The sequence below is a fragment of the Chrysochloris asiatica genome, unplaced genomic scaffold, assembly GCF_000296735.1.
Source record: "Chrysochloris asiatica unplaced genomic scaffold, ChrAsi1.0 scaffold00064, whole genome shotgun sequence".
Classification (NCBI taxonomy): Eukaryota; Metazoa; Chordata; class Mammalia; order Afrosoricida; family Chrysochloridae; genus Chrysochloris; species Chrysochloris asiatica.
In genome coordinates, this window is record NW_006408582.1 from 7,729,254 (window position 1) to 7,737,662 (window position 8,409).

The 8,409-nt window shown below is 42.5% G+C and overlaps 1 protein-coding gene and 1 pseudogene across 1 annotated transcript in view; both read right to left on the reverse strand.

The window, feature by feature from the left end:
• Positions 1-8,409, reverse strand: part of EPHX2 (epoxide hydrolase 2, cytoplasmic) — a 75,527-nt gene that overhangs the window by 65,958 nt on the left and 1,160 nt on the right. The gene's annotated exons all lie outside the window — the stretch shown is intronic.
• LOC102832249 lies at positions 1,091-2,095 on the reverse strand (annotated as a pseudogene).

An 8,409-nucleotide genomic window follows, 5' to 3' on the forward strand; every position in this document is an offset into this window, starting at 1 on the left:
TTACTATTTCCGTGAGTCCTTGTGTGGCGCTGTGGGCTAATGCGTCAGACTGCAAGTCTTTTGAACTGCAAGGTCAGTGGTTCAAGCTCACCAGCTGCTCCTTGGAAACCCTATACAGGGTCACTATGGGTCGGAATCGACTTGACGGGACAAATACTCGTGTTCATCAAATTGTAGCAATTTACCTTTGTTTCCTATATCAAAAATTGTTTATTTTTTTTATCATGCCTCAACCCCTGTATCCCAGTTAGCCCATGCAAAACTGCCTAAATGTTCTCCCATCCCCCTTGTTCTTACACTCTCCTCCCCCTTCGTTTGTATTTTGCCCCTCCTCCCCAGCACCCAAGCAATCCTGTTTCTATTCCTTACCCTGTGCTCTCCTGAGGATCATTTTAAGGATACTTTGTTCTAGAAGATTCAAAAGTAAAAGTCACACATAATGGGGATTCTCCATGTGATTAACATTCTAAAATATACTAACAATGAGGCTCAACATGACCACATCTACATGTGAAAAGAACACTTGAAAGGAAAATGAATCACTAGAGTCTATGATGCTCAATGCTTCTGCTAAATGCACCAGATGAATGTACTAACAGTGATCACTCCTTGGCTTACAAACAACCAGATGATTCTGTCTGACTCACAAGTGCTCAGTCCTAGGATTTCAAAGAGTGCAAATAATCCTTTACTCTGGTCCCATTACCAAATGTCTATGTCATTTAAGTTAATATTTACAATATTCTGCATTCCAAGCCTATGCTGGTAAACACAGGTTTGATAATTTCTATGTAACTAAATACATTTAAAAATACATAAAATACTTAAAATTTCATAATAAAACCTGAGTTTTCATACTCACTAAAAGTTATTACAATTACTCAAGCATGGAATTGGAAATGTGTGTGCAAATTTGGAAGGGAATTTATTCTCCAGAAGAAAAAGCAGACCTAAAGCATCAATTTATACTGGAACATTTAAAACATGTTGGCATGTTCTTAGCTTCTAAACTTCAATGAAAGCTGCTTGTACAAACTATGTAAACAATGAAGATATATGATGTGTTTGAGAAGCTAGAAATGGAGTCACTTCATTTCTTTCTGTTACTTCCAGTTGCTAGCATAGTTACATAAATATATTCAATGTATCCATGTAGACTCCTATCATCAAATTGATGGGATCATATTTTTGAGCTCCATGCACTGGTGCTATTTCTGCATGCTTGATTACTTTCTGGGTATCATAGAGAAGGAACACGCTGAAAAGAACTAAGCCACCACACACTGCTACTGTGTACAGAGTGGGCCCAGCCACACTGGTTGATGGAAGAAACGTGGATCCCAGTGAGGGCACAAAGACGACACCGAGGCCCACTCCCAGAGGGGTGCCCATGTTCAGAAATTTCTCACTGGGAGCACACATGGCCATGGTGGAGAGACCCCCCTTGATGCCGACTGTATACCAGGCAGCTCTGAAGAGAGGAGTCCCTGCCCCGAGTATTATCAGATGAGTCACCTCTGCCCCTTATCACACCAGAATATAACAACCAAGCAAGATGCTTTGGGCCTGGACTCTGGTGATAGGATATTGATTGTACCAGCATTTCAGCTCCAATCATGGCTGCAAAGGTTGCACCAATAGTCACCCAAGTGCTTCTCATCATGAAGTTCACGAGAGCAGGAGTTCTATTCACTGCCAAGGCAGACAAAGCTGTTAAACCAATACTTTCTGCTATGTACATATAAGTAGAGTGAATTTTATCTTTCACATACTGGGGCCAAATTATAGCCTTTTCAATAGCTCCAATTTCATTAGACATTGTCCAGTCATAGTAGCATAATGCTCCAAGACCAGCGGCAGCCCATCAACAGTTCCAATGCTGAGTCTCTGAGTTCCTGGCCAGTCTTTCCCTGCCCCCGCTCCCCCATCCCACCCCCCCAGATCCCAATTCTTGTCTTGGTGGCATATTCCCTGCTGGGTGTTAAAAGCCACTGATTCTTTGTGATGGAATTCTACAGAAGAGGAGAGGACTTGGTGAAAGGTGGTGGAAAGCCCTGGAAGGAAGAATCCAGAGACACATAAACCTTGCAGTCATCACAGTGGTATACCAGGTTTTCCGATCAGATCTGAAATGCTCAGGTCCCACACACCTCTACTGCACAGTTCCCCTTCTGGGTTGTAAACAAACCCCGCAAATGCCCACCTCTCTGGCCCTTCACCCTCTCTTTTCCCGTGAAGATTTAAAGCCTCGAAAACCCTATACAGACTCCCTATGAGCTGGAACCAGCTTAATGGCATTTAACAGGGGCAATAACAACAAACTCCTTTAGAATGTCAAAGTCTAAAAAGTCAAAGAAAGTTCCTATGGAAAGAAACAGTATTTGTGCCTTGGCCCAATGTGTTCCACTACCAGCAATGCCTTTGCCATCCTTTTGTTTTATTAAGGCATAATTTACATACCACCAAATTTACCTGCTAAGTGTACAGTTCACTGATTTATGGAATTGTACATACATCATGACATTCAATTTCAGAACATTTCCATCATCTCTAAAAGATACCACATACATGTCAGCAATTGTCATCCATTGTTAAGAAAGAAAACACAATTCAATTCAGTTACCTTTGATTGAGCAACTAATTGAGCAAGGAGTCCTGGTGTGGCACCATAGGATAAGCACTTGACCTCAAGGTCAGTTTGAACAGCAAGCTCAGCGGTTCAAGTTCACAAGCTGCTCCTCAGAAACCCTACACAGGGTCACTATGAGTTGGAACCGACCCACAGCACATAACAACAACAATATGTGCAAGGCATTGTGCTATGTGTCATGTATAAAAATGGAAAAACATTATTTTATTCCACAAGATCGGCTATTCAAACCCACTAGCCACTCCTTGGAAACCCTTTATCAGGTCTCTATGAGTCGGAACCAATACCTGGGGGGTAGGGTGGGTGTCAAAGGATTGTTTGTTTGTTTTTGCCTGGAGCAGGGGATTGATAAAAGAAGAAACACTGGGGGCTAGGGGGTATCATTATAAAAAGAGCAAAGTGGAAAGAAGGCAAAGGACCAAGGGGGGAAAATGTTTTCACTCAAAGAAACATTTCTTAGGTGGATTGATGCAGACGGTACTGTGCTAAATGAAAGAACTCAAGGTAAACAATATATGGTCCTTGTCCTCAGGACCATCCAGAATTGGATATAAGTAAGAAATAAATCAGTAAGAAATTACAGTATAGTTTAATAAATATCTGCACACACACATAACTGAACAAGCTTATATGACATTTTGCTGTTGCTGTTGCTAATTGCCATCAAGTCAGTTCCAACTCTTAGCAACCCTGTATAGGGTTTCCAAGGAATGGCTAGTGAGTCTGAACACTGAACTTGTGGTTCAAACCGAACAGTACTTATCCTACATAGCAATAGAATAAAGGAGGAAGTGGTTAATTCTCTTAGGGTGGGAATCAAGAAAAGTTTCAGAGCAGCTGCGTGAGTTGGGCCTGCAAGGTAAGCAGACATTGGGTAGACAGGCAGAATGAGAACCAACACTCTAGATAAGAGCGACAGCATTCCCTAGGTAGAAACACAAGAAGCAGCAGGGCACAGGAGGCAATGGCTGCAATCCAAGGTGGGGTAGTCCTGGGGATGAAACTAAGTATCAGATGAGTTTAGTTCTGACCATGAAAAGCACTGAACTTTACCCTTCAGGCAACGTGCTGCTGCCACGAAAACTTCTGAAGTCTAGAAAGTTTAGAAAGCCTTCATAATGTCAAAGCAGGAAACAAGAGAAGCAGGACTGCGTTGTTGCTCTTGTTGTTGTTAAGTGCCGTTGAGTTGGTTCTGACTCAACGCAACCCTGTGTAGTGTTTCCAAGGCGCAGCTCATGGGTTTGGTCTCCTGACACATCAGAGTCCCCCGTCACTGAAAGTGACCTCAGTTTTCCCTAGCCCCTTTCTTACTGTTGTTGTTGTTAAGTGCTGTAGAGTTAGTTTTGACCCAGGGCGACCGTGCATAGGGTTTCCAAGGAGCGGCTGGTGAACTTGAATTGCTGACCTTGCGGTTCAACCCAATTTAGCAGTCCTGCCCATTAACCCACAGCGCCACACCAGGACTCCTAGAACAATACAACATAAGGACAGCTTAAGTCATTTGGTGTGGCGCTGTGGTTTAATGTGCCAGACTGCAAAGCCATTTGAACTGCAAGGTTGATGGTTCAAGCTCACCAGCCGCTCCTTGGAAACCCTATACAGGGTTTATATAAGGAGTCCTGGTGTCGTGCTGTTAAGATAAGCACTGGACTGTTAACCACAAGGTCAGTCCTCGGAAACCCTGTGTAGGGCCACTGTAAGTAGGAACCAATTCGACAACACTTAACAATAATAACTCTTATAGTGAAATTCATCTAAGTTTCTTGGGGTTAGATGATACCCTCTCCAGTTTCCAGTATAACCATAGATCCTTTTCTAAAATACTTCTGTGATCATTTTGGAAGGTGACACATGTAAAGTATAGCTGCTTAGATTATTTCTTGGATTAGACATAGACACCAAGAAGTTAGGTTTCTGCCTACTTCATTCAGTTTAATGTAGACATACATAAAAGTGTTTTCGACAAAGCCTGGGTCTGGCCCATTGCTAACATCTGTATTTGTGTTTCCTTTCCCTCCCTGGACTCATGGCGTGGCACCGTACTATGCATTGGCCTGCTAATTGCAAGATCCGTGGTTCAGACTCACCAGTTGCTCCTCAGAAACTCTACACAGAGTCACTTTGATTTGGAATCAATTGGACAGCACTTAACAACAAATTCCTTCTTATTTGCATTTTTTTTTCCTTTCTGCTAGTTCCAAGGAACTTTATTCAGCGTTGCAGCAGCACAATTCCCGAGCTCAAATGACTTTGTTGTTGTTGTTAAGTGCCATCGAGTCGGTTCCGACCTATAGTGACCCTGTATAGCGTGTCCGAGGAGTGGCTGTAGAGGTTTGAACTGCTGACCTTGTGGTTCACTAGACTAAATTGAGAGAGGAGCTGTCCAATTTATCATTTAAGCATGGGAGTACAACAGTTTCCTAGGACGAAATGGCATGGGACTGAGTATGGTCCATGGACCCTCACCTGCCTGGTACACAGGGCCGGGGATGAAGGCTGATTCTGAGCTGGGGGCACCAGCTCCCCAATGCCTCTGCGGCACAGAATGGATTCTAGAAGCCACAGCACTCTGGCTTTACCCCTAACACAGGTGGCAAGCTGTGTGATGTGTACCACTGCCAAGGCTGGTTCCTAAATGAGCCAACTAAAGACAGGAAGGAGTGGACAACTGTGGGGGTAGGAAGCGAGGGCAAAGAGATGCTGGAGGAGTCTGAATGAGCAATCTTTCAATCCTCCTTTATCTGGCAAAGAGAAAGTGGAGGGAGTGATTTTAAAGATCCCTTTATTTCTTCTTGACATCTCAAAGACTTGAGTCAGGCCCCACATAAACCACCTCCATTCTCAGTGCTAGTCTCACATCCACTGCAATGGAGGCACAAGCAGAAAAATGGCAGCACTGGAAAGTGAAAGATTTCACAACTAAAAGGAGGCTCATTTTTTAAAATCAGAGGAAATGCTTCCCTATGAAAGAGTTACAACGCAAAGTAATGTGAATTAAGACACAATGAGTCTGTAAAAGCAAGAGTAGGTTGTCACACACAAAATGAAACAATTTGCATAAGAATATTCTTGGCTTGGAAAATATGAATTCCAAATTTTAGTGATACGATAAATGTGAGCAGTGAATTTGGTATTACAGAAATAAGTCAATTAATTCAAAGGATACATGAACTTTTTCCAAGAATAAAGGGTAAAATTATATAGCATTTGATAAAAATTACAAGCCAACAGTTAAGGTGTGCTGTTTTTAAGTGCCATGGAGTTGGTTCTAGCTCATAGCAGCCATATGCCCAACAAAACAAAACACTGCCAGGTCCTGCACATTCTCATAACTGTCATGTTTGAGCCCATTGTTACAGCCAAGGTGTCAATTCATCTCACTGGGGGGTCTTTCTCTTTTTTGCTGACTCTCTACTTTGCCAAGCATGATGTACATTTCCAGAGACTGGTCCCCCCTGATAACATGTCCAAAGTCTGTGAAACCAAGTCTCACCATCCTTGTTACCAGTGAGCATTCCAGCTGTATTTCTGGTACTTTCAATATTCTTGTCAACACCATAATTTAAATGCATCAATTCTTCTCTGGTCTTCCTTATTCAATGTCCAGCTTTCACATGCAAATGAGGTGACTGAATATACCATGGCTTGGACCAGGTATTGTTGTTGTTAAATGTCTTCTAGTTGGTATCAACTTTTAAAATGACCCTGTATAGGGTTTCTGAGGAGCGATTGGTGAGCTTGAACCGCAGACATTGTGGTTCAAACCACTCTTACAGTCCAGCGCATTAACCCACAGCACCACATCAGGACGTCTCCAAATTGCATCAATAAAGAAATAATAAGAATTCCAGAAAGAGATCAGAGAAGCAATTGTTGTTAACTGCCGTTGAGTCCCTCCCTTTTGACTCAGCTTCCAAGGAGTGGCTATTGAATTGCAACCTTAGACTTCGTGATTCAAACTGATCTTGCCATACAGTAAGTACTTTATCCTACAGTGCCACAAGTCAGAGGAATAATGGGTGAACATTTCTTTGAACTGAAGAAAGATTTGAGTACTTATGTCAAAAGCACTCACCAAATTAATTTAGAAAGAACCACAGCACACATTTTGATGAAATGTTTCAATTCCTAGGATAGAAACAGTGTAACAAACAAGAAAAACAGATTACACACTAACGAAAAACTTTAGCCTTCTATTCTGTCAGCCCCAAGGACCTTTGGAGAAGCAAAGATTCCTTAAGTAGGACACCAAAAGCACTAACCATAAAAGAAGAAGGCTGGTAACTTAAATGTCATAAAAAGTAAGAACTTCTGTTCACTCAAGGCATTATTAAGAAGGTGGCTGTGAACTCATCACACTAACATGCAACTAAAATTGAAGATACTGATTTCCATTTTAGTAAAATGGGAAACCCTGCAATCATTTAAAATCAGATGATACCGCATACATATTGTAATCACCTTGTTCTTCCACAGATATTTACATATGAAACTGAATCATACACTGTAAATTAATATAATCCCTATTACTGATTTTTAAATGACACTGAACTCTTAAAGCTTACCATTATGTTTTTTAAAGCTCATTGATAAGTCTATTCCAACTCATAGTGACCCAGTAAGACATTGTATAACCACATCATTGGGTTTCCAAGGCTGTAATCTTCACAGAGTCCTGGTGTAGCGCTGTAGGACAAACACTGGACTGCTAATCATAAGGTGTTGTTGTTATTAAGAGCCCTCAAGTAGGTTCCAACTCATAGTGGCCTTGTACAGGGTTTCTGAGAAGTGGCTGTGGATTTGAACCACCGGCCTTGTGGTTCAAACAGACATTGCAGTCTGGTGCTTATCCTACACCACAACCTCACCAGGACTCCTTACGGAATATAACAGGTGATTGAACTTGATGTTATGTTGTTAAATGCTGTAGAGTTGACTCCGACTTTTAGAGACCCTGTACAGGGTTCCCAGGGAGCAGCTGGTGGGTTTGAACTGCCGACCTTTTGGTTTGCAGTCCAGTGCTGATCCTACAGCACCACACCAGGACTCCAATAATAAGGTAGGACGTTCAAATGCACCATCCACTCCTTGGAAATCCTATACAGGGTCACTATGAATCAGAACTAACTCGATGGCACTTAACTGCAATCTTTACAGAAACAAACTGCCACATTTTTCTCCAGTGGAGCAGCTAGTGTGTTTGAACTGCTGAGCTTTTGATTAGCATTACAGCACTTAACCATTGTGCCAATAAGACTCCTTACCATTACATCTTCTTGTTGTTAGTAAGTGCTGGAGAGTCATTTCTGACTCATAACGACCCTGTATAAGGTTTCCCAGGAGTGGGTCATGACTTGAACCACCGACCTTGTGGTTAACAGTCCAGTGCTTATCCTATAGCACCACACAAGGACCCTATTATATCTTCTTGTTGTTAGTTGCCATCGAGTTAGCACCGACTCATAGCGACCCTATGTACAGCAGAAGGAAACACTGCCCAGTCCTGGGCCAACCTCACAATCGTTGCCTCACTTGAGCCCATTGATGCTGCCACTTGGCCTATCCATCTCCCTGGGGGTCTTCCTCTTTTTCTCTGACCCTCCAACTTACCAAACTTGATATCCCTCTCCAGTGACTGGTCCCTCCTGACAATATGTCCGAAGTATGAGAGACGAAGTCTGGCCATCCTGGCCTCCAAGGAGCACTCTGGCTGTACTTCTTCCAACACAGATATGTTGGTGCTTTGGGCAGCCCAAGGC